The sequence below is a fragment of the Passer domesticus genome, chromosome 3 (genome assembly GCF_036417665.1).
Source record: "Passer domesticus isolate bPasDom1 chromosome 3, bPasDom1.hap1, whole genome shotgun sequence".
Classification (NCBI taxonomy): Eukaryota; Metazoa; Chordata; class Aves; order Passeriformes; family Passeridae; genus Passer; species Passer domesticus.
This window is the reverse complement of record NC_087476.1, coordinates 96153612-96176037: the sequence shown is the minus strand read 5'-3', so window position 1 is coordinate 96176037 and position 22426 is coordinate 96153612. Positions and strand designations below refer to the sequence as shown.

The window sequence follows — 22426 nt, the reverse complement described above, 5'->3', positions numbered from 1 at the left end:
CCAGATTAATTTGGTTATATATGGCAGACACTCATCATACCCACAGACAAATGGAATTTCAGTATATTTTTGCCCATTTCCTTGCTGCTAACATCACCATGGTGCACCATCATCACAACATCAGAGCTGTCCCAACACAGCCTGTGGCTGGGATGGTTGGATACCCAGGTCATGTATTGCATAGGAGAGCAGCAGTCCCACCAGATGGACTGGAGCGGCACAGATAAGAAAGGACACTCCTTATGTCAGAGTTGATCTCAGCCCTGACCGTGTGTCCTGACACTAATGTGGTGCCTGCATTGACAGAAATTAAACTCAGGTTACAGTAAGAGTCAGGCTAAAGAGGTGACAGAAAGAGTTAGGAGGAAGAGCTATGATTAGACCAGACACATGGGTCAGCAGAAGTATGTGACTTGGAGCAGTGCAATTAGCATCCTGACCAACAGAGGTTTGTTCCTGTGTTTCAGTGCAGGTTTGCTGCTGTCAGTCAGACGCCTTTCTGTGCTGTTCTTCAGAGAACATAGAAAAGTTCAAAGCTCAAGTACATACTAGAAACTTAATAGCACCATTCCCAAGAGATGCAGTACCCCAAGGATCAGTGTAACTGAATACACCTGCAGGGGTGTTCCTTTCAAAATGTAATCAGTCCCCCTATAATTTCATACAGCAATATATGTGTAATCTTAAAATCTCCACATTTTACCTGAAGACAAAGGAAGTTATTTTCTATGAAGCCTGATGAAAATTAGCCAAGCTTTGAAATATTACTGCTTTGTATGGTTTCATTTTTATCTCCTAGGTTTTATGTGACTTTCTCCTTAAAAATATTTAAAAAGTGTTAATTAAACAGAGCTCACTATTGTTATATGCCACTGTCATAAAGACAGCGATAATAAAACTGCATAATTACAACCCAGTTTAACTTCCAGCAGATTTTTGCTATTTAGGGAAAATACCAAAAGGTCAGGAACACCAGAAGGCAAGGCTTTTTAACCAAGGTAATAGAAGATTTAAAGGCTCAAGGTCCATGTCCACAAAAAAACTCAAGGCTCCCTAAAATGGATCTTGGGAGAAATCAACTACCTAAGTCCAGGCATGCAACCCTTAAAACCCTGCCTAATCCCCTGGGCTCATAGACTATGTCTATACCAGTAAATTAAACGTGCCCAGGACTGTTCTCTGGCACCGAGAGCCCTGGCACAGGATGGCTTGCACCAATAACATTAAACTCTTTTATCCTTCAAGCAAGGCATTTGGATCCAAGTGGTTGTTGGGAACGGCCCCTGGCCCACAGTAACTCCCTCAGTTGTGCCTGGGAATTGTCTGGAAAAGTGTTAACTGGCACAGGCCAAACCCATGGAAAGAATAAATTAAATGGAATCAGCTATTAATTTCTAGATGATGGAGTCGTACTGCCCCAGATTTACTGATACAGACATAGCCCTAAAATCCTATTGTGTGCACATGTGTATTATCTATATATATTTATATACTGTCTATATAATATACATTTATGTAGAATACTTTTCATTCATATAGTGTATTTACAGGTATCAAGTTTGGTCTGCATAGGAAGCACTTCTTGTCAAGAGTGTGACAGATAGGTGTTTATGTTGATGGTTGACCAGCCATCAGCAGTCTTTCCTTTCAAGTGTCTCCATTCCAAGCGTCCCCATTCCAAGTGTCCCTTCCAGATAATGAGAATTTTTAGCTTCTCAAACACTGCAATTTTATTGTGAATAACTGGAAACCTTTGGAGGAAATTTTCATACTGATTTTCACAACTGGAGTGTCTATTTGTCCATGCTTAGAGGTGTTTGCCTGGAGATTACTTTTGCTTCTTGAGGCTTCTGAGGCTGTGAATCTCTAACATTGTTTCATGTCTATCTTGTACATAACTTGGCAATTCCCATTCTGAAGCCCAGGACTCTGCTGTGACTGAGCACCTTATGTCCACCTTGACAGACAGGAACCTGAACCACCAGCTCTACCTGCTCCTCGGGGTAAACAACCCTGCAGCTCTCCAGAGCGTGAATGCCCTTGCTCTGTCCTGCCTGTGTCAGTCACACAATGTCCTTTTGCAGAGACAAGTGGGACACCCAGGGATGACAGGATTGGCACAGCAATCGTGGGACTATTCCTGTTGCACATATAGGTCCTTCAGTCTGTCCCAAATTACAAAGTACACTTTGATTTCCCCTGGCATTAATAGTTAGTTTTTCCTAAAACTAGTCCAGCCAAGTCATATGGAGGCATAGGGTATTTATTTACAGGCTTAGCTTTCAAACCATTCCACTTATCTGTAGATAGGACGGCATCCTCTGTCCATGCAGTGATTTTGCTTCAGCAATGCAACATGAGCAGGAGCCAGTCTCGACTTTTACAGGAAGAACTTCAGCTACATAGTCCAAAGCCCATGCTACTTAAAAGAAAACCTTTCATTCATGTCAACTTGTCCATTAAATTTAATCATGTGCTTGTTCATATAAAACAATATACTGTACACATCTTAGGTGCAGAGCACAGCCTGTGAAGGGTTTGGACAATATCCAGACGTAGGCTATGTTTCACTGTGCCAGAGGTGTCTGAATCAGCATGAGCTAAAACTCACAGCCTTGAGACCCGACTGCCCGTGGTGTGCAATGCTGGGACACTCAGAGAAGGCTGTCGCTCTGTGCAGTGGATCTGCCATGCTGGAATGGCAGTCTGAGCTTGGAAAGCCTGCTCAGCAGGACCCTGGAGATAACAAAAAAAAGAGCCTGCTCAGCAGGACCCTGGAGATAATAAAAAAAAGAGCAGAGCCTGCTCAGCAGGACCCTGGAGATGACTCGCCAGGCCCACCAGCCACACCAATGCCTTTCAACCAGCACATATATAATGGATATATGACCGTACCAGCAGGCACATGGGAATGTATAGTGGGAGATGTATTCAGGCTGGGGAACAGCACCCTTCCAGCTGCAGTTGGTGGTTCTGAGGGACCCGCGGGAGCAAAGCCCGGGGCTTTGTCTCCCACAGCCCGTGTGAGCGGGACAGCACATCCTCCCGGCTGGAGACCCGAGCCAAGAGCCGGAGCAATGCGCAGCGTGACTGCTGCCGCTGAGTCAAGAGGAAATGAGCGAGCGCGAGGTGTCGGTGCAGGAAGCGCTGCGGGCCGGGCCCAGCCCGCAGGGGGCAGCCGCGCCGCGCGGCCCGAGCCGCCCGCGGCCCTGAGGGAGGGGAAGGAGGGGAGGGGAGGGGAGGGAAGGCAAGGCAAGGCAAGGCAAGGCAAGGCAAGGCAAGGCAAGGCAAGGCAAGGCAAGGCCGCGCCGGGCCCCGCCGGCCGCAGCCGGGCGGCGGCACCGAGCCCGCGGGGAGCGTGGCCTCGGCCGCCTCCGCCGCCCCACGCACGGATCCAGGGCTCGGGTTTGTGGCTGCCCTCACACACCCTGTTCTGAGCTTTCCTCATCCCGACGCAATCCCTTCTGGTAACAGTTGGGACATTGAGGCCGATTGCAAGACTGCGTGTGCAGTCCCTGCCAAGATTTTCCCATTGTCGCAGCTTGCTGAGTTCCTTCCCCTTCCTCCATCCACCAAATCCTGCTGGGTTACTGGAAAAGCTGCAGTCCAATGTACCAGTGTCTTCAGGCCACCTATCACATAAAGGGGTTTTTCCAGGAAAGGCACATAACACAATCACAGCCATTCCCGACTTCTTTGCCATTTGAAATTTCTTCTTTTCCATTCCTGAAAGGGGTAGTGACCTATTTCAACAGCACAAGTTACTAGAAAGGTGGTATATAAATAAATAAAATAAAATAAAATAAAATAAAATAAAATAAAATAAAATAAAATAAAATAAAATAAAATAAAATAAAATAAAATAAAATAAAATAAAATAAAATAAAATAACAAGTTTGGTGGATCTGTATTCTTCAAGCTCTAGGACACAGCCAAGCTGACCAACCTAGTCCATATAAAACCCACTCCGGTCACCAACTCTGTCACTTCATGGCGAGAGCCAGCAGGTGTGTAGATTGCCTAGACAATGTGTCCTTCTTCCCATAAACTTTAGGAAATTTGGGGGATGCACGTAACTGAATGGGACAGCATCAACAAAAAAAACAAAAAACAAAAACCCAAAAAAAACCAAACAAACAAACAAAAAAACCACACCAAAATAAAAACTCCCCACAAATTAAAGAAAAAAAAACCAAAAAACTGGGGAGACAATATTCTCTAGGACTCAATTTCTGTATTACAGGGCGAGTTTTCATTTTCCAAAACCTTGGTCGCTTTTCTTAATCTCCCTGAGCCTCATAGTTCTCAATATAGCACCATTTTACCCACCTGCACAGTGGCTGGTGCATTTGGTGAAGGTCATTATAAAGGCAGGCACTTTAATTACATGTTTAAAGTGACAATTGGATCTTTTTATGATCATGACCTGAAGGAAAACCAGACTGCCTATTAAGTAGAGGTGGAGAACATTCCATTAATGAAGGCACGGAAGGCAGGACTGTGAAGTTCTTATTCTCTTTAAGGACAGATTATTCTGTACTTCTGCATAAGCCAATTAGTTTTTAACTGCTTTGGCTCCCCAAACTGCAAAATGGAAGCAAATGCATATTGCACAGAAGCAACGTGAGATTTATTTATTTATATAAATAACACTATCAAGGTTCTTGGAAATTGCCAGATAAAGCATGTCACATACAAAGTAAATAGGGCCAGTGCTTTTATCGTGAAGCAAGTGGGAAATATTTTTGTCTTTATGTTGCTGAAAAATATAAGGAATGAAGAACCTTTTCAAATTGTGCTTTTCAGTCTCTTGCTGAGCATTCTCTGCTAGACAGAACTCAGAAGGACTCACATGTTTTTGTCTCAGCACATCAGACACAACCCTATGGAGAGTGAAATGCAAACAGAGAAACAACCAGAAGCTTTCTTGTACCATCAAAGATGTAGAAAAAGGGGCAACAAAGGTGGCAAACCACAAAGTTTGCCCAACAGAGAGGCCAAAACAGGGAAGAGAAGTATCAAAAGCAGCCACAGGCATCTGAGAGGAAAGCACAAACGAGTGGGAGGAAGACAATGCAATAATACAAAAATAAAGCCCCTGGCCCATTTGGGCATGTTCAGATTAAAGGGCAGGGGCAAGCCAGACTGACAACTATCTTGGAGCTCTTCCCCAAGGAGCAAGGCATTGGGTGTTTTTTTGTACATAATAAAAAAGCTTTAGGCATTTCTGTTCGTGCCAGCTCCCTTTATTGAGCTGGCATCTTCCCCCAGGATGGCTTTCCCCAGCAGCCTTACCTGAACCCTCAAGGCAAGTGCTGCTTTTTCCCTGCCCACAACAGCAGCAAGAGACAACATCCACCACTCACACCTTCCCCCACCATTGCCTGTCCCACTAGACGTACCAAGATTTGTCTGGGTTTGGCCATTCTGAGGACAAAAGTCACTGTGTTTAGTCACATCTCAGGCAGTCTACCCCCCTGACCTAACACATGAAAATCATTAAGTGATGCTGGCCAGCTGCACTGTATCCTCACAAAAGAGCTCTCCAGTACCTGTAGTGGTGCAAACTGGAAAGGCAATTAGGAAATCTCACTTCTGTCTCTAACTACAGCAAAGATACGCATATGGGAATACCCTGATATGCTTTTTTAATGACTTTTAAAACATTCAGTTCTTTCTCTGCAATTCAGAGTCCTCTACATCCCTGTAGCACAGCACACACAATGTAGGTGAATTCAAAGCCCGTACTCCCACCTAAAACTTTTCCACAAGAAGTCATCATCACAGCCCGACTCATCACCCCTAAGTCAATTCTGTTCCAGTTGTGGCATCTTCCATGCACTTCTGGAACCTCAGGGCTCTCTTTGTCTGAGACCTCACAATTTAAGAACAGGCTCTGTAGTTTCAGTTTTCTCAACTGTATTTGTGAGCTGTGGAGAGCTGGACTAGTGGGAGCCCCTGGACTCCACACTTGAGTGGTTGGGAGAAGCAGAGCAACCCATAAAACACAAGAAAAGCTGACAGCAGTTCAGGCTTTTTGATGCCTCCAGGCAGCAGGAGTGTGATCTGACCCCATCCAGCTTGAAGAATCTCCAGCCAAACAGCCCACTGTTCTTTAATGAGATGCACGAGGCAGAAAGGACACAGCCTGCTTTCTCCCAGAAGCTCACTGGGTTGATGGCAGAGTGCCTTTGGTGTAAAATGATGGGAAAAGCCCCAGTATCACAGCTGTTATTTCTCCTGGCTCAAAAATTCACTAGGAAAAACTGGTCCCTTTGCTTTCCTAGATCTGAGAAGCTTAGTTTGACTCCAGAGAGATTAAAGGTGCTGAAATGGGAGGGAGGGAGGGAAGGATCCTACCATTAACAAAAGGCTGGTTGCAAGTCTGGGGAAGGAGTATACTCCATCATTAAGATATCTATGTTCCCTCTGGGAAACCTCTGACCTGAAGTAAGGATCTGAGTTCAATGTCATTCTTCAGGCGGTAATTAAGCAGAAGGCTGGTGGAGGAAGCAATCTCTTCAATCTCTCTCTCTTGCTCATGCCTCCATAGACATCTTGCACCATGAAACAAAAGTCTTTACCTGTGCACAACCCTTACCTATTGCCAAGTCTTGGGAAAGCTGTGACTTCAGGAACTGTTAAGAAAAGGTCACTGAACTGCTAAAATCTGACAGCATTTCCATCACATCCAAAGCACAGCAGCCAGTTTGCTCTCTGCACCTCCTTCCCTAGCTACAATAAAGTGGGCAGCCCAGCAGTTAATGCTGGCAACTCAGAGTAATTGAATTTGCACAGGGCCCATTTCCAGCCCTGCTATTGTGCAAGTCTGGGAAAGGCACCAATTCTCCCTGTGCTCTCTCCCCCACCCCCCGAGTGAAACAAAGCACCCATCAAGCAGCAGGCTTGCTTGTCTGAATGAATTAATAGCTGTAGAACAACCTGAGTTCTACACAGGTCTGTCAAAGCCATTATGAGGACTGATGCTGGCTATCACCCCCTTGTTCAGAAAAAGAAAAAGGCACACAGAGGCTACATCAGGCAACTGCAAAATGACCCAGCCTCAGGGAGAAATTTGACATGCAGATACCTAACAGTAACATTTATCAATCAGGACTTACATAGACTTGACTTGAACCAGGCAATCTGGAGTTTGTAGCCATCCTCTTAGCTCCTAAGGCCTGGAGCCTTAAAGGATTTAAGCATCTAAATAACATCAGCAGCCTGAAACCTAAATACCTTTGAAGAGCAGGGCCTCAGGATTAGCCTGCTAACCAGAAGAGTCTAGCTTCATGCCACTGGGAACACCAGCCCTGATGTTTCACCTGATACTTGCAAAGAGGCAATTGAGGATTGAGAACCCACCTTGTTAATTAAAGCAGGGTAGTATCTTGCCTCTTAATAGGGAGATACAATCAATGTTAATCTTCTGGGTGTGCTACTAAATATCCAAAGGGGATGTTTGTTTTGCAATTTCCCTCTTCCTTAATGGCAGGCAGTGGTAGGCTTTTCCCTGCCCTGCACAATCAGCCGCCCTGCAAATCACAGCTATAAATATTTTGGCTTGTTTGATAGCTGTAGCATTTCAGTTTCTTTCAACTCAAGTTTCCCCTCAACCATTATTCGTAGGTCCTTCGTGGTAGAGGTTGAGCTACACATGCTGTGAGCTCTGTGTAGACTTTTCCTCATGCTCTGGATTCCAAGCTGATCCATAAACATGTCTGAAGGAGTAGCAGCAAAGGAGAGCAAGTTCCTGCCTTGGGCAACTCAGAGAGGATGCAAGCCATTTGCCTGAACCACCGGGCACTGCAGAGATGTCCAGCTCTGACTGAGGAAGGTGCATTGGATGGGGAGGCAGGGGAGACTGAAAAAGCAAATAGGGAAGGAAGGGGATAGGATGAGTAGTCAGGAGAAGGGCAAGGGCAGACAAGGCAGGGGAAGCAGAAGCAAGGCAGGATGTCTAGGAAGAAACAAGATTTGAAATGAAGGAATGGGATGACTGGCAGAGTGGGCATGGCCTAGAGTCAAATGTGAAGTCTAGCTGAGAAGCCAGTATATACGCAAGGTGGAGATCATGTGGACAAAGGCAGCTGTGGCTGTGGATGGAAAATCAAGTTATTGATACACTTAGATTCCTGCCAGCCAAGTCCTAGCTATGGAAGCAGTTTTGGAGTTGTTAGACAGTGGCCATAGCAGGGGAAAAGAAAATAATCTGCTTTTTACAATGGGGCTTGAGAAATCTCAGATACATGTCTGGAGAGGATATGTTTAATGTGACTGGAAAAGATGAAATTCTGTAACCTGGAGACTTCTCCTACACATAATGTCTGGGAGACTTGAGGATAGTTTGTTAGTACAACAGCAGCAGAAGGTGCCATTAGTATTTCTAGAGGAAGAAGGGTACAAAGGGTGTGCAGAGAATATGGATGGATTGAAGGAAAAGCAAAGATGGTGCTGTTGTTCCTGGCCTCTTGGGCAACCACGTGCGAGTGCCCTAGATGAAGGCAGATTTGCTGCAGGCATTACAGCTAATGCCATTTTAATTTCTGACATGTCACCAATGGAAAAAGATTTAGCATGTATTTATTCAATGTCACTAACAATACTCCAGCAGATGTGGGATAAGGAGGATAGGGCTGATCAACGGGGGAGGGTGGAGAGGACCTGCATGTTTGTAAAAACTGAAATGTGACGCTTACAAGCAGAAAGACTCTCTCCCAATAACTGCTAAGTATCCTCTGCCATGAAAACCTGCTGCCAAGTGTCATGTCAAATCAAGGAGACTATAGGCAGACACTGAGAGAGATCTTTTTCCTAAGAGTAGCCCACTGCTACTGGCATTGTTTGAGCTTGACAGGTTCTCACTAAGAACAAATACCCCTTCCCTGGTAATGAAGGAAAGGTTTAATCTCATTTCACTGCAGGTGAGTATGTTCAGTACAGTGAGTCCCTTTGCCACTGTTAGCACTCGTGTTAGCCATGAGTGGTCTTCTGGCAGGTTTTAATCTATTTCATAAAGTCTGTAGGAAATGTGGGGCAGTGGGTCAGATGAGAGAGCAACTGGGTGCATCATTTTCTTCCCCCTCCTTCTACGTGTTGCAAAGCAGGTCACTGGCTCCTGTCTCAGGCTTATCCCTTGTCCCTACATGGGGAGGCTTGGATCTGCAGCGAGGGGTGGCAGAGGAGCTTCTTGCCCCTAGGCTGGATGCAACCTTGGTGTACGGACGGTGCAGGCTGCACAGATCTGCCCCTACTTCCACACTGTGTGACAGGGAAGACAGGCAATACACCACGGCTCCCTGCCCTCCCTTGGTAATCCTGCCCTGCCTTCTGCTGAAATCACAGAGAGGATTTAACGCTTCCTGCGCCAGGGGTGACCATGAAGTCCTGACTCCTCCAACCCAAATGTGATTCTGGTCAGTAAATCATGAAACAATAGGAGGCTTTTTCACTCACAGTATGCAGCTCTGTCCCTGTGCTTGCTAGAGATGGGCTCACACAAAATGCTAAGATTCAAGCATCCATGAGCACCAAGGGAATTCAGATTAGACAGTGCTTGGATGCTTTGGTGATTGGCACCTTAGAAATTACATAGATAGACAGAGCACAGTGGAAATAGATGGGACTTTGCAGCTTTGGCTCTTCTCTGCTAGTTATAATTATTTAAGATGATGTTTCACATCACATTCAAGCTCCTGTGCAGATAGCAGCGGCAGAGAACAAGAGATCTCTGCCACCTAGGAGAGGATTATGTGGATATGACAATGTTCAAACCCACTGGGCTCTGCCACGCTGCATTATTTAAGCCCAGTAACCAAATTTAGTAACCAGCCCCTGAGGCGCTGAGAGAAAAACACAGCTTCCAGAGCTCCTTCTCTGCAGTCCTGTTGGCTTCTTCCTTAAAGGAGCCACCAGCTTTTCTCTTCCTCCCTCAGCCCCACCATCCAGGCCTGACCTCCCACATTGTTGCCATAGGTGTCCCCTGCACAGATGTAGCACATGACCCAGGTACAAGCTGTTATACACAGTGTGAAGCCCTGGGAGCCCAGTGCAGAGGTACCTGCATGGGGAAAATGAGCCATCCCAGCTCCAGGCCTTCAGGATGCAGGGCACAGAGGCTTCATCTGTGCAGTGAGGTGTGAGCTCAGGTACAGACAGAACAACCCTGCAGTCAGCTGGGCCTGTCTGGACCACTGGCTGCTTCCCAGCTGTAGTTCTGTTTTCTGTATCTGTGTGTGCTCAGGCTCCTAGTGCCACTCTGCCCAGAACTGCCTCTCACCTTTTTGGGAGCTTTGCAGCTCCATCTAAATCTGTGCATAAGCACGCCTGCTGGTAAAGTGTGTGGACAGAAGCAATTCTGGACATACAAACAGGCTCAGACTTGTGCTTGGCTGAAGACGTGTCCTTGTTTCCCTTGCCCACCAAGTGCTGCAGATGACAGGAAGAGGCGAGCACAACTCTAACTCTCACCAGCTCTAGCGTCCCTTCAGCAGCAGAGCTTTTGTCACTGCTCCACGATGTCACAATGACAAACAATGGCACTTGTTAACCAATTTTCAAAAGGACTAAAGCCAAGGGAGACAGGGAGGCTTGGGCAGACCCCCTGCCAGCATCTCAGACTGTAGGTCACTGTCCTGTGTTCAGTGAGCAGGTGCTATGCCACAGCAGGCCCTTGACTGCCCGATCAGGTGGGAGTGCCCCAGTCCGTGTATGTGGCCAAGCTCTCTGGAGCAATCTAAGGGAAAGAGAGATTGAGCAGAGTAAATATTTAACCTGTGCTGTGTCAAATGCAAACACATGTCCACTGTGGTGTTTGTCATCACAGGGCCCTGATCTCGTATGTACACTTGAGGAAACAGAGCTTAACTCCCCACTGATTCTAGCAGGGCTGGCTTGAGAGATGCAGAATTTACCTTGGCATGTGAAGAGGTCATTTCAGTGAAATCCAAGCTCAGCCTCGGGGAGCCATGAAAGAGTATTGAGACCTGCCGGTACTGTAGGTGACTCCTGCCACCACGGCTATTAACTGCAAGGCGTATCCTCTCCACCCCAGCAATCGGACGCCACTGCCTCTTAAAACTGTCTGCTGTCTCTTAGATCCCTCCCTGGCCTTCTGCCCAGAGCCCCAGAGGCAGAGTCAGAGACTGGTGTTTACAAACAATCTTTTAAACCGTGTGTGGAATGAGAAAAAGGAGCAAGCCCAGCTGAATGGCCTTGGGAGGGGCAGATCTCATCAGAGCTTGCACGGAATGTCTTCCAGAGCCACCTTTCTTCACCTAGAAGAAAGTTCTTCACCCAGCTCGGTCTGAGCTGAAAGGACAGGGAAAAATGGCAGCAGTAAGAGGGATCTCCAGGCAGTCAGGGCTCCTGCCAGATGCAGCTCCTGTGAGCTGGGCCTCTCAGGTTGCTACCATGCCATGAAGCAAACAGCAACACTGATCATAAAGACCAGCTTTGCAAGGAAAGGAAGATTTTGGGGTTGTATGGATGGTAACAGCTAGTCCACAGGGCATGAGATCTCTGCCATCTTGTGCCATTCCCAGATGCCAAATTGTGGGTATTGAGGATTGTTCAGGTTTTTTGATTTCTGTGGTGGTGTTGTTGTTGTTTATGCAATTCTCAGCCTGACCAAACTCAGAAATGGGTTATTTATCACATACCTCGGATGCCATAACTCATAGGGCCTATTGCACCAGTGCCCCTAAGCTGCCCCTACCCCATAGCCATTTTATCTGTAAACCACAAGCTCTTTCCCGGTATTCCTATTGTTCAAGTGACCACCAGGGCCTACACCAGCACTGGCCTCTGGCCAATGGGCCCGGCAAGCAGGCGACACCCTGTATAAACAGAATTCTTCTCTCTTTGCGAGCCCTGTGCCCAGTCAGCTCTTCCCTGCCCCGCACAGACCCCAACAAGATGCTGCGAGTCTGTGCCAGCCAGGATGGCAGCCCTGGCTGCCATGGGGACATCGGTCCTTGGAGAGCTGTCCTTATGCAGCACAGGGCACCAGACGCCTGTCAGCTGCTGGCCGGCTCCTGCTGAGCAGTGCTGGGTGTCACACCCAAGAGCAGGGTCATTTTCTGTAAAGCAAATTTATTCTGGTCCTTTTTGAGGTCCTTTTTCTCCCCCTCTCAGGGGGAAACTGTCCAGCAGTTCTGTTGTGGGAGAAGTTACTCTGCCAGAACTTTTTAAACAGTTGCCCATGGGGACATAGTATGCTGGAAAAACAGTCATTTAATTCTGGTGTGATCACTTCAGTTCTCCAGCCTGGCTTTTTCCCTCCTTCCCACCCTCCCATCCACTGGAAATTAGCTTGCTCAATTCAGTTGCAAGCTCTTTGCAGCAAGGATGAGAGGGCTGTGGTATGGCCTGCGACAGGACAGATGCCCAGTGCTCCTCGCTGCTTTAAACCAAAGCAAAGCATGCAAAGCCAGTGTGCAAAGCGTGCAAAGCCAGCATATGGCCTGCTCTTGGGAAGGGATGTGACTCCCCAGCCTTTTCTGTGGACCCACATGGAAACACAACTGAAAATAAAAATAACAGTTCTGGTGAGAGCACGGCAAAGACTTTCAGAGGCCATGACTAACATTAAACCACTTGGCAAAGCAGTTCTCACTCTCTGCCTTTCCTACTCTCCTGGAACCTGAGAAGGGGCATAACTGGAATCCCTGTCTGGGAAAGGGGAGGACAAAGAACATGTACATGCCCAGCCTAGGATTTCCTGAAGCTACTACTCACACCAGGCAGACAAGAGCCACGTGCAGCAGCTCCAAAAGCAACTGACAGGAAGGGAAAGGCGTTAGATTGTTTGTGTGAAATGTATACATCAGGACTGGCTGAGGGCAGCCCAGACCTCTGTCTCCATGGAAGTAGAAGCAAGGCCTGGGGTTTTGCCAGCAGCCTGCTGCCACCCAGACTGTTCTTATGCTAGAAGGATTCATCTGCAGCAGCAAACATCCAGTCAGAGAAGATTTTCAGGATGGGTTGCATGGCAGGGAGGGAAGGGATGAGTGGGTATTGAAGAGGATAAACCTGTAATGTTCCTCAACTGCGGTACAGAAGCAGCCTCAGATTTCCTCCTAGGGCTCAAACTTACCTTGGCAGAGCTCTTATCTGCTCAGCCACGCTCACACACGGGAAGAGCCACCGCTGCCTGGTGCACCAAGCCCTTCCTGGGACTGGAGGCTCCATTCTTGCTCTGCCCGAGACTGACACACTTACAGCCTTCCTGAGGACTGAGGTGGTGGCAGCTGAAAGCCACAGCAGATACGTAGATGCAACAGATCCAGACAGAAAGAAGTTGCACTCTGGCACAGGCAAGATGCGGCGGTTGTCAGTGGGGGAAACTACTTAGGGGTTAGAAATCTGCTGACTGCCTTTACACAGGACGAGGCTCAGGAGACAAACCCTTGTCGAGTAGTTGAGCTCTGTCTGAGTCTCCTCTGTTCCACAGAGCACATGCCACTGGTGTACAACCCTTCACTAGATGGCTACACTGGCCGTGGCCCGTCATCAGCTGCTGAGCAGCGGCTTTCCTTCCCAGCCAGGTATCGTCTCAACAATGCTAAACTCCCCGAGAAGGAGGGACCAGGGGAATAGCACTCTAAAAGCAGTCTGCCCTGTAAATCATGACCTCAGTATTGTTTGTACTGAAATCCAAAAGCAGGAAGAAGATCATCCTCATCATATTTTTTTGTGGGCAGTCAATAACTAACCTCTGGGACCCGGCTGCTTACGAGAGAGAAAATTTCTGAAAGACAGCAATAAAGAGGACGTGGGTGCAGGGGGAGGAGGAAGGCGGGGAGGGGGAGAGGAGGGGTATGTATGTCACAGCTTACCTCAGAGCCAGAATTAGAAGCTGGGTAAAAAAAATAAAATCACAGCAGGAAATAATGTGTGGCTTAAAATAGCAACATCAAATGGGAGCTAGAATGGGGAGTGGGTGGCATTTGAGGTTGCTGCTCTGTTCCTCCCTCAATGGCAGGGTGATTAATATGTCTACTCTACTTGTATTTATGTAACAAAGGGCACTAAAGGCCAAAGCTGCATTGTCACCAACACTGCAGGGTAGTCTGAATATTTTCTTCTCCCTATAGCATTAAAAGGGAGGACATGCACTTTTGCTTCCTGCCTCAGAAACCAAAAAAACAATCTTAAAAAAATCCATGCTTCAGCACTGCACACACAGTTACATTTCCACTGCTTGGCATGGTGGCACAGAGACCTTTAAGGCTTTGAAGGCATTCCTGCTGTCTTTCATGGCTCCCCACAGAAAAAGCCTGTTCCCAGAGAACACCTGTGAACTTGTTTGGGTTGTCTCTGGCTGGAGGCTGCACTGTAATAGCAGGCAAGGTACCACTACATGTTACTACACATTTTCGTGCTCGTTCTCTGCATTTGCAGTGAATCATAGATCTCAGAGATGGGTCATGCAGTCCATTTCCTTGCCAGCGCAGGATTGTTCCCAGCCACGTACTTAAAACCCTCACGTTTCTCTTGGGAGACAGTGATTCAGACTGATCACTCTTCTCTTCACGCTTTGTATCCTGAGAACTGCATTAAAGACTTGAAAGCACTCATGTGTTTTGGTAAGAAAGGGATGTTGTTCTCGGGTGCCTCAAGAACTGTTCAACCCACCACATCGCTGTTCAGTGATGAGTGGCTGCCGGATGTATCACACTTGTTTTTTAGACTCCTCTGGACTAATAAGCAATGCAGAGGCCTGCATGGAACTTGCAGTGAAAAGTAAGAAAGCATCCCAAGGGGTGCAGTAGGCTTGTGTCTCAGCTGGCCACATTCAGCACCTCCCACTCATCTGAAAGGCCACGTGCTGCCAGAATTCCTTTTCTCAGTGTCTGGTCCCCTCAGAGAGCAAAGGCAAGAGCAAAGGCCTTCCTTCATCTCCACACACACACACACACACGAGCCTCCCACCGCTCCAGTCGCCTCTATCAAAATGCCTGCTTGCAAGTATCTGAACATGCAAATAGCTTAAGAACAACTTTGTAGTGTGATAAAAACCTGCTGCATGGGCCTGATCCTGATATTCCCTGACATCAGCAAATATCTTTGACATAAGCTGGGCCATGCTGCTGTTGGAGAAAGGAGAATCTGGCCCAGATCTAATGCAAATCTTCCCACAGGCAAGCACAGCAGCACGATTTGTTTAAACATGGCATGCTGGTGGCTGCAGACAGAGATCACTCCCAGCAACTCCATCAACATGAATAATATCCTGCTAGTTAAATCCAGCCATGGTAAATATCTCCACCATGTTATCCCTCCAAGCAAATATAGTACCTGCATGGAAGAAATTCCTCAGAACGTTTCCTGTCTGGAGCTGAAGCTTGCCAGGGACTGAATTTCCTGTGAGGCTACAGTGGGGAATGCAAAGCAAAGAAGCTAAGAAGAAAATGAGATGATACATATTTGGACCTGCTCTACACAGATCCTCCTAAGCAAGCGCACTTCCCCCCCCACCCCGTACCCAATTATATAAAAATGAAGCACTTGGATTTTCAAGATTTTCAAATATGGGCTAGGTTACTTTTCATTAAGCATTCTTATTTTTACCCCACTACCTCCCTCTCTACTAATTTTTTTCCAGCTGCAATTCTGTGACTTGCACATCCTGAAAATGAAAGGGGTTGTTTTTGCCAATAGCAAAGTGCTATGCATCCTTTCAACCATCTGGAAATGGATTTTTTATTCTTCCCCTCTCCCAGCCACACACGCACGTGCGCACACACAACCGAGTCTTTGTCTCTTGGAATCATTTCCCACACCAAAGCTGATGGCCATTAAAAGAATTCAATAAAAAAGTTCCACAGGCATTAAGAGGCCGAGAGAGAATAAACAGGGTGACTTCCTGGGCACTTGTTCTCATCCAAACTGCCACCTCATGAGGAAGTGATGAATGCAATGGAGCATATGGTTCAGTTGTTAGAGATTAGGAGGTAGTTTAAGGCTCTTGCAGTTTTGTCCAGGTTCTGCTACAAACTACCTTTGTCACTAAGAGCAAGTTGACTACCTGCTTAGTGCCTCAGCCCCCCCTAGCTGAAAATAGGGATAGACTTTTTAACTCTGTGTGATGGTCAATGTGTTTGTGTTTGTAACGTGAGCTGATCTCCAGAGATGAAAGAAGTAATCTAAAGTGAAAATTGCCATGATAACTCTGTGCTGAGCCTAATAGAGTCAAGCAGGACACTTTGGGAGCCAGAGACTACACTTGATCATCCCTTGCCCAGAGGCAAATGTTAAGTGAGCCATGTCACTATGCTATCCAGATGACTGCAGGTCTGCAGGAGGAAGCAAAGAAGAGCCAGAGCCACAGTGACTGGTACAAACATGCTTATAGTGTCCAGCTGAGAATGAGTAACAGCTGCTTGCTCATCATCCTGATTTCTGTCACTACTAGTGTTTCTGAATGCTGAAGTGTCCCAATGCTGTGACTCAGGGCTGTGAGTCATGGGGCTGTATGTCTCCACCGCATGGAATCACTCACTTGCTCTCTGATGAGATTGCAGAAATCACAGATCATCTTGGGTCTCTTACAGTGGTAAGTCTTAAAAATATAGACAGATATTTACAAACACATCCAGAACAAAGTCATTCTGTCTCAAATACTGTCTACAGGGGATTTGTAGTAAAGCTCAATTTCACATACACATCCCACCCAATAAATCTAGGAAAAGTATAAGTCTTTTTTTCCTTCTGTGGACATTTAATCCCTATATCCCCAAAGCTATAGCAAATCTGGGCTAAACAGGATGCCGTACAGGTAGCACTCAACCTTTTGCTTCCCCTACTTTTGCCAGTCACATTTTTAGACCTGAAATTCTGGCACTGTGGTGACACAATGCTTTTTGGCATTGTATCTGCCTGTCCAGGCTCTCCAGCATCCCTGGAAAGGGAGCTTTGATCTAATGGCATTCTCTTAACCTTAGCGATAGGCACTAGTTGCACACAGGGCTGCAGTGTGAGCCCTCTCTGAGCTGGCTGTCATGACCTCAGAGAAGACACCAGAAACCCCCAAGGTATCATCAGATCTGTGTTGATCACATACGGCACAGGGACAACTTTCTCATCTACAGACGGCAACACCAACCACCTGCACATTCCAGAGCTCACCTCCAGTTTCTATAAATTCTCTGTTGACACAGGTGCAGCTGAAATGGCCACCACTTCCTCTTGAGATGAGGGAGCAGGGGCTCACCTCAGCGCTGACCTCACCGGCTGGGAACCTCCTGCGCTGTCCACCCGTCCAGCACCTAATCAGTGAAGCGGAGTCCCCACACTGACAAGAGTGGGATTGCCGACACTCCTCTAGTGGCAGCACAGTTTGTGTTGGCAAAAGAGTGTTTCTGTTGGCATATGCCTCTTCCCAGAATTGATTAAGTCATGCCTGTTTTTGCAAAAATCTCTGCAGCAAGGTGTTTTACTGGTGTAAAGATGTGTAAAGATATGTAAAGAATCGCTCTGTTTGCTCACAGCCAGTCTGAATCCTTCCCACAAAAGTACATAAAAGACTGTGTTGGCAATCTCCCCAGGTGGGCTTCTGTGTGCTGGGACAGGCTGAGTGCACTTATATGTCTGAACGAATGCAGACAGACAACCAACGAGACCCATACTAGGAAAGCAAACACAATGCTCTGAGCACAGGGACTCCCAAGTGATAGGAAGTGACTTCAGCACGCCAATTCCTCTATTCCCGTAACTCTCTGTGGGTTTGCCAACAATCCTTATCGTCCTTGCTGAGAAAGGAGAGCTCTGCTAACTGATTACATCCTCGTTTCCCTACTGTGGTCAGTCAGTTGCTGCATGCCAGAAACTGCTGGTACCATTGATAGATAAGCACATGTCTTGATGGCTCTGGCTGCTCTAACCACATCCATCCCTGCGACTACGAGACAGGCAGTTCTCAAAACGAGTGAAACAAAACACAACAGTTTTGTTACCAGGACTAGTTTTCTATAAACACTAATCCAGGGAATACTGACTTTTCCCATATTTCCTACAAAATACTGTAGGTCTCCATGAAGGGGGCCAGGATGGTGCCAACCCTCCCCATCAGTCCCCCAAAGCAGGACATCCCACAGCCCAACAACGCCTGCAGACAAGGCAGTTCAAGTGCTGGACCAAGAAGATGCAGGCCTCAAGACCCCAAGTTATCAGGCCTCCTGAGATACCATCTCTAAACAAGGATCCATGCCCTGAGCTGAAGGGTCGGGTCTAACACCACCACCTGAGACTAGCCAAGAAATGTGCAAGACTGAGCTCTTTAAGGACAAGCATGAATGCATTGGGAATTTTACCCCATTTTGATTAAAGCTCTCTGCACGTTGAGTTCAGCATTTTTGGATCACCTGAAGGCATTCTTCAAATGCAATAGCACAGTTAAGCAATAAAATGCCTCAGAATCACCTCTACTCCAAGCACACTGCCCTCTTTAAAGCAGCACATCATGGCAAAAGTCATCTCAGGCCGAATTTCTCTTCAGTTTGAGTCACAGGAGTGTCATCAGAGATGGAGTTAGCTCAGTTTAAGTGAGCAGAAGATGGACAATTTTATTTTGGCTTTGGTCTTTTTTTTTCTGTTCTAGTTCCTGGAATCTGGTTTGTAGAAGTGGCCCTTCCTTCGCTGTGAGCTCACGCTTTGAGGTGGGCAGAAATGTTCAAATAGCATCTTCTTTGACCTTTCTGGTACTGAGATGCTTGTTGTTGCTTTTTTTTCTAAGTTTCTGAGAAGCTCCCACAAGCCTCTGTCCCCCCATCTCCTGAACTGCATCTGCAGCATCCAACAACAATCCCTCTGGAGGGCAGCGTGGCTCTCACAGTGACGACACCACACTCTTAATTTGTTCCAGCCTGTTTCACACTGACATTTTAGCACTGACGTCATCAGCTGCTGAAATTTCACTGCTGCTGCTAAGAATAACAGCCCTCTTCATCCTCCACCTTACACCAAATAATTATTTTAATACTGTAGGGATCTAGGCTTATCTTTTCTGACACAAATCAGGTTCTGGTGGTTAAAAGACGTAGTAAGAGCAAAGCATTGCAGATGCTTTTATGTTCTGTCAGCCTAGGACAGAAAAAAAAAAAAAAACTAACACAAAAATAAAAAGTGTATTGCTAAGTTGTAGGAGTGCTATAAAAATGAACAGGAAAAGTTCAGAGTGATCTGTTTTAAAGCTCCTTTGTCAGACAGTCCTAGGCATTGTGGGTTGCTTAAATAGCCTAGGCTACAGTCAGCCCCAGAGCCCCAGAAATCCTTTACCATGCTCCTTCAAAATTCTCCTTTACAATGCTCTCCCAATGCTTTGTACCTTGAATATTTGCTTATACTGGTGCAGTGCGAGCATAAAGTACTGCCAAATCAGAATTTCCCATTGACTTGGGGCCTGAACCAAATCCCATCGATTTCTGTGGGAGGATTTCTATTAACTTGAATGGGCATTGAATCAAACCTAAATTGGCAGTGCTCTGCACCCATTTGGCACAGTGTAGCTCTCTGCATAAGGTAGAGAATCAGGTCCAAAGACACTCCGAAATGCTTTAATTAGGAGCATTATTGAGGAGAGCAAGCTTTTCCATCATTAAGCTGATAAACTGAATTTGTTCTATACTTTTAATAGCAAAGGGTCAGATTTTCAAAGACACTTGGTCTAAAGACAAAGCTGAATGCCTACGATTTCCAAAAAATGTTTTAAGGCAAATCAGATGTTGAGAAGCCTTTCAAATCAACAGTTCTCTACACTTATTTATACACTTTCAGAAGTCCTAGGAGCTACCAACTGGCCTTTCTTGTAGGTTTATAAATCGAATCAGAAGTTTTGAGATGCCCATTACCTGCAGCCAGCAGCCAGGTCTGTTCACCGGTTGCTGGCCAGGCCTGGGCCCTCGCAGGCACGGTGAGCAGCAGCTGCAGTAACTGCACCAATTATTGCCTACAGGCACCTGCCCCCCATGCCCCCCATTCCTCACAGAAGGAGAATGGCACCTCTGCCAGGCACAGCAAGTCATGCACAGTCCTTTCTGGGCAGGGGTGACGAGGGCCTCTCAAAACCAGGCACACAGAGGTCCTGAGATGCTGTTCTCAAGCCCTGCTGGGGAAGTCAGTGGCTAGCACAGCTTCCGCTCCAGAAACAGAGCTGAACCCAGACAGACCAACATCCGGTCAAGGAGAAAATCCCCACAACTGCTTTGTTACTGCTTCCCCATCAGCTCTGGGGTCCAGCATCATTTCCTGTGTGGCTGCTGACCCTCTCAGGCACCTTCCTCTACTGCTTGATCTTTAGCAACTGCTGCCTTCATTATCTCTGCATCTCCCTTCACTGCAGAATAAGGGAAGTTTTAGGAACTGGCATTTCTGATGGATCCTTTGTTTATTCAGTTGGAGTTATTTTGTCTGGCTATTATTTTTAATTTGGACTTAAGCGATTGGCATACTCTTTTTCTGGAAAGTACAAGGAGACTGTTCATAAGACATGAGAGAAAGACATCCCTGCTTAAAAATGCCGGAGGCTGCAAGAGAGAGAAGACGAGAGCAGCATTCTCACACTAAGTAGCCCTCCCATGAAGCGCTGCTGGAAAGAGACCCAGAAAAGGTTGATGCTGGAGAGGAAAGCAAAGAGAAAGTGAAAGTGGTGTCAACGCCGAGGTTCGAAGCTGGGAATGTCTGCTCCGACCCCTGGCAGCCATTCCCGTTCGGCCGGAGGGGTCAGCAGGGTCACATGCCGATGGGCTGACAGGAGCATGTCTCTGAGCTGACGCGCCTCTTCCGCACACGTCAGGATGGGCTTGGCTGGAAGCCTGAGGGATAGCTGCGGACACCTGATTTCCTCAGCCCCCGTGCTAACCTCTTCCTCTCTTCCTCCCCATGACTAATTTCCCTCCACCTCCTCCCATGCACACCCCCAGATCCTCGCCCCGTGCATTTCTATGCACAAAAGGCACTTGTTAAATTGCGCCACCTGCTACTGGAATGAGTACCAGGTAAAGAGATAGGAATGTACTGGGGAACGTGATTCCTACAAACCAAGGAAACAAAGAAACAATTCCGCCCTGCACTGGCAGGCACAGAAGCAGCTCTCAAACCATCTCCTGATAAGAGTCCTGCATCTGAGTTAGGGTGCTCTTAGAAAAACACATTTAATTTGCTGAAGAAGTTGCTCACTACAAACAGTAAGGCCTCACATATGCTCGTGTCTGTCTGGGGAGTCAGCAGGCCAGGGCATACCTGAGCGGGTTCAGCTCCAGGAGGGTGAGCCGTGACTTGGAGCCACGCACTGGAAGCAAAGCTGTGCCCAGCAGCATTCCTGCGTGTGAGTGGGAATGGCGCTGCCCCGCCATACACTTTCTGCTTTCTCCTGCTGACATTGACAAAACTGCTCCCAGCTTCGGGCTGTGGCTCTGGTTCTGCTCTGTACCACCTTTACTGGGATGCTGCTGTCCCAGTTTTGAGTCTAAGCTTCCCCAGGGCGAGCAAGAGGGGGAATGGGCCTACGGGGTTTTTTGTTGCTTACACCAAAAAGAATTATCTAATTAAAAATCATTGGAAACCACATGCATTTGCAGAAATGGCTCTGCTTCAGAGAAATCTCTCGAGGCAAATAAGTGAGTAATTCTTCAAGGGTTTATGAAAATAGCCTGTATAGTTACACTCGCTGGGATAAAATTACAAGTGTTTTCAATCCTCATACTTCGGGGCATAAGTTGATCCTCAGCTGGGGGCCAGGGAGGAATTTCCTCCCAGAGGATATTATTGTTCTGAGATGTATCTCATGGGAGATTCACATCCTCCAGAGTATCTGGCATTAGCCACTGGAAGGAAAAAAAAAAAAAAAAAAAAAAAAAAAATTAAAAAAAAAAAGGAAAGGAAAGGGAAAAAAAAAAAAAAAAAAAAAAAAAAACCAAAGAACGGAGCCCGTGTCCTGGTCTCCCCGCAGCACAGCTCGGGGCCCGGGCCGCCCCCGCGGTTGCACAAGCCGCCCTGTCCGATGTTGTAAGGGTCCCCGGAGGTCCGGGAAGGGCGCGGGCCGGGCCCGCTCCTTCTGGGAAGCGCCGTGACTCACCCGCGCGCCGGCCCCGCCCCCGCGGGGACAGCCAATCACCGCCCGCCGATTTGCATCGGCGCCCGGGGGCCGCTGGGAGAGCGGCGGGGGCCGCTCCTGGCGCCCCTGTGGGCTCCGGCGCGCCCCGTGCTCCGTGCGGGCCGCGCTCCCTTTGGGAAAAGGCGGGGGGACCGTGCTGTGGGAAAACAGCGCTCGCCGTTACCTAGGGGCGAAAGAGATCGGGGACTTCATATAGGGTGTCACATGGCGGTGTGTAATTGCCCGGATGACCCTCAGTGGTCTGGGGTGCAGGCTTCAAACCTGTAGCTGTCTAGCGACAGAGTGGTTCAATTCCACCTTTCGGGCGGGGCC

The 22426-nt window shown here is 47.4% G+C and overlaps 1 long non-coding RNA gene and 1 other non-coding gene across 2 annotated transcripts; one reads left to right on the top strand and one right to left on the bottom strand.

The window, feature by feature from the left end:
- Nucleotides 1-1538: 1538 nt before the first annotated feature.
- LOC135297210 (uncharacterized) lies at nucleotides 1539-15347 on the bottom strand. Its single transcript, XR_010359253.1, has 3 exons — nucleotides 15301-15347; nucleotides 10280-10735; nucleotides 1539-2736 (listed from the first exon to the last, which is right to left on the bottom strand). It is a non-coding gene; the product is annotated as an uncharacterized LOC135297210 (long non-coding RNA).
- Nucleotides 15348-22334: 6987 nt separating this feature from the next.
- TRNASTOP-UCA (transfer RNA opal suppressor (anticodon UCA)) lies at nucleotides 22335-22421 on the top strand. Its single transcript has one exon. It is a non-coding gene; the product is annotated as a tRNA-Sec (tRNA).
- Nucleotides 22422-22426: the final 5 nt, after the last annotated feature.